The following is a 4,126-nucleotide window of genomic DNA, read 5'->3' on the forward strand; positions in this document are numbered from 1 at the left end:
TATCTCTCTTATTATTCTTTGTCTTTTATATTGCAAGCTGGAAACAGTGCAATGGTTGTGTTTTCTGGCTCTTTAGATCTCTTTTAGCAAGAAAGTATGCATTTGTGTGTAGAAACACTTTTGTTGTCATACATTTCTGCTGGCAATAGGAGTTTATTACTGAGCGTCCTTTAAAGGTATTATAATATAGTAATGTATAAGTTACATTTTATGTATTCTACTTCATTTCTAACTTATTAAATTTTAATCTTGAATGTCAGCAGGTTGTGAATGTTAGACACCACATAGTTTGCGAGATTGATGAACCTGTTATTTACATTATCAATGATGACTTGGTAATCCTTTTAACAGTCAAAGCCGTCCAATGATTCAAATTGATAAGGATTTTAACAGTCAAATGATTCAAATTGTCATCACCAACTTATTGAGCAATTCGGTCACCAGGAATGATAAGCAGAAATCCAGAAATGATGTGAGAGAACTGAAGTTTCATGCCAACAAGAGTAATTTGGGAGTTAATGAATGTCTATATACTGGAATTCTTTCGATCAGGTTTGAACTTTGAATCGCTTGCCAAATCTGAATTTCTTTGGGTCAAATTGACCTTTTGTTGAAAGTTGACTTTTTTTGGTCACAACTCACCAAAAAAGACAAATTATGGTCGACCAGTTGTTGGGTCACTTCTGCCATGGATTATGTTGCTTCGTATTTGATCGATTTGATCATCAAATATATGAAATGGGAGGTTTGGATTGCTAAATAATGGGGGCTTAGAAGAGCAAAGAATTTCATTTATTGGCTGCATATTTGTTTTGCATCTTGGGGTATTTAGGGGATTAAATAAAGTTTAATTACAAATTGAAAGTTGATTGATTCAAGAGCCGTTTCATTAATCTTTTCTCACCATAAATGATTTTTTTTCTGCTTATTTTGATTATTCTTTTATGATGTATTATCATAAATGTATTGGAAGGTAATCAAATTGTCGCATTTGTTATTAAGTTAATGTACTCATTACATTCCTAAGTTGGCATTCTCGTCAACCGGACGGGTCAACTACTAGTTTGTACATGTTAAATCATTGTGAGTTTTTAGCAAAATGTTAGACCGGTATGTTGTGGTGTTGCTTATCCGGTTAACTTTGCTTAAGGTTGTGATTGTAGACCTGTTTTGCTGAAGTTCGTTTACGTTCATTTATTTAATAAGCAAACAAACATGAGAAAAATTGTGTTCGTCCATGAACACGTTCAATTTTGTTCATTTATGTTCATGAACGCCTTCTGTTTATGTTCATTCATTTGCTTGATGAACGAACATGAAAAATATAATTGTTCGATTATATGGTCGTGAATCGTGTTCTTTGGTTGAAGTTAAATGAAGGAACACGAGCATGCTCTCGTTGGTGTTTGTCTGGTTCGTTTGCAGACAATTATAGCCGAATACTAATTTCTAAGTGATAAGTAACTTTATATAGTTCCCTCTCAGTCAAAATATATATCCTGGTTACAACTTATAATATTTTTAAGTAGGTGACATTTATTTTTTTAAGTAGTGTTTGGAGACTTAAATCGTGATGTAAAATATCTATTATGCAGGTTGAGCTTGAATTTGTAATTTGTAGTTTATATTCTTTTATGTAATATATGACGTGACATATCTATAATGTTTTCGGATTTCACAGCCGATGCGGACGGTTCCCTTACAATATGGTCCATCACTCCACCAAAACCTACTGAATATATGTCCTAATAAACCAACCGCATATGTGAATTCTTACTATGAGAACAATATAGCTTTTGACTCGTTTTTGAAATCTCAATAAATATTTATTGTAAACCCAACTATAAACCTATTCATCTCAATTGAAAGACCCAAACGTTAAAAAAAATAATGAACGTAACAAACTTATATTTTCGTATTAAATCGAAACAAAACTCCGTTAAAAAATAAATCAAATCATTACAAAAAATAAATAGCAAAACGATTAAAAACAAAATCCATAAAAACAACCCCGTAACACAGGGGCTAAAAAACTATATATTCACAGCTAAGCTTGATCTCTCTTTAAAGTTACATAGAGTCAAAATCGAGCTTAGGGCTAATATTATATTGAGAAAAGTAAACCATTAAACTATATAAACGAAAACAATGAATATAATCAAATAAAAATGTATATAAAAAATTAGAAAATAAAAGTGATATAAGAATAAAAGAAAAATATATGTGTTTAAGCCCAATAGGAAGCCTTAACTAACAAACATTTATTATGAGCCCAACTCAACACAAGACAACACTTGTTGTGAGTCGTCCGTCGAACAGGAAACCCTCGAACCATTTGAATCCAGTTATTATTATTGTTTAATTACGATTTCGAAATACAGAAAGTTATAAGTCAGGGGTATTAAATCAGTTAATTTGGTTGATTAAGTGTTAGGCTTCATAGTTAAGTAGTTTATGGTCCCTGTTAGTCTGTGATTCACTAATACCCTTTGCCACTAGACAAAACTATTGGTTATGTAATTAGGTTTAAACATTAAATATACATATTGTATTTCATAAAAATACAATATAATTTAAAAAAAAATAAATTTCCGGGCCTAACGGGTGTCAGGCATGTGGCCGTCGACCACCTTGCCTCACCCCAAGGCCGGCCCTGCCCAGATAGCGACGGATGGGGGGAGAAGGTGGTCAGTAATTGGGGGTTGGTTTTAGTTGTTTTATTTTTAATAAAAAAAAAATAATAATAACGAGTTAATGATTGGAAGGTGATCCATCCAATATAAGTTAGATCAACTTAGATATGCTTTGGGTTTTGGGTTTCGGTTTAAAAGTGACAGGACTCCTATTGACGTACCATAACTTTTAAAAATATAATTACAGAACTTACTACTATTACAAATATGCAATTGGAGGAAAAAATACCATCAGGGGACGAATCAAACCCCTGCATCAGCAAATCAACCCGCCTTCCAAGAAAACGATTTTACCGAGCCCGAGCTCATAGCAACCCGTTAAGCGATTCTCATTTTCCAGTCCCGACCTCCCCTCAGCATGTAGACTACTCCCTTCACTTTCCTCACTATTTCCCGTCACCCGATTCCCAATTCAATTCCAAAAAGATAGAGTTCGCAGACGTCGGGTGCGGGTTTGGAGGACTTTTGATCCGTCTCGCAACTCTTTTTCCAGACACCCTAATGATCGGAATGGAATTGAGAGACAAGGTTACGGAATACGTCAAAGAACGTATTCTAGCTTTACGAGTTTCAAACCCGGGCCAGTACCAGAATGCATCGGTTGTTAGAACGAATTCCATGAAATACATTCCCAATTACTTTGAAAAAGCACAGCTTTCGAAGATGTTTTTCTTGTTTCCCGACCCGTTTTTGTTAGACGAGTACGCGTATGCGATTAGACCTGGTGGGATTATATACACAATAACTGATGTGGAAGAGCTTGGAGATTGGATGAAATCTTGTTTGGAAGATCATCCGATGTTTGAATCGCTTACTGATGAAGAACTTGAAGCGGATCCGGTGGTGAAGTTGCTGAGTTGTGCAACTGAAGAGGGGCAAAAAGTGTCGAGAAATGGAGGGCAGACTTTTAAAGCGGTTTATAGGCGCGTTGTACTCAAAGATTGAAGTTTTTTTATGGATGCTGCAAGTTTATTTTTTTTGATTTTAGATTTTTACTTTTGGTGTCGATCTGTTTGCATTTTCACCGAAAAGACCGTGCTTTAGTTGTGTAACATTTCGTTTTGAATTTATTATCTTAAGTATTTTGTTTGTTATTTTTTAAACGTACAAGGTTATTTTGATTTTGTATGGAACTGATGTATACTAGAGTCTTGAAACTAAGCAAATTTAATCTACAAGACTACAATGAGAGCATAAAGTAAAAATATGTGAACCATGTAATTGTGTGTATAAGGCAAATTGTAATGGAAATGATTCATCTATCTATATTAGTTGATGCAATCAGTTACAGCTAATTGTGTTGATCAAAGAAAGTTTAGGTAAATCTGACATGTATGGATGTTAACAATGTGTGTATGTATAATTTTTTGTTTTATATGTAAATGAACATATGTAGTCATGTAGATGTTCATAAATGAAGGTACACAATACTT

General features: G+C 33.9%; 1 pseudogene; it reads left to right on the forward strand.

Moving 5' to 3' along the window:
• The first annotated feature begins 2,797 nt into the window (after positions 1-2,797).
• Positions 2,798-3,813, forward strand: LOC143575856 (tRNA (guanine-N(7)-)-methyltransferase pseudogene; annotated as a pseudogene).
• The last annotated feature ends 313 nt before the right edge of the window (positions 3,814-4,126 follow it).

The sequence above is a fragment of the Bidens hawaiensis genome, unplaced genomic scaffold, assembly GCF_021521415.1.
Source record: "Bidens hawaiensis isolate Kalapana, Puna unplaced genomic scaffold, B.hawaiensis_p1.1 tig00027764_1, whole genome shotgun sequence".
In the NCBI taxonomy this organism is placed as follows: Eukaryota; Viridiplantae; Streptophyta; class Magnoliopsida; order Asterales; family Asteraceae; genus Bidens; species Bidens hawaiensis.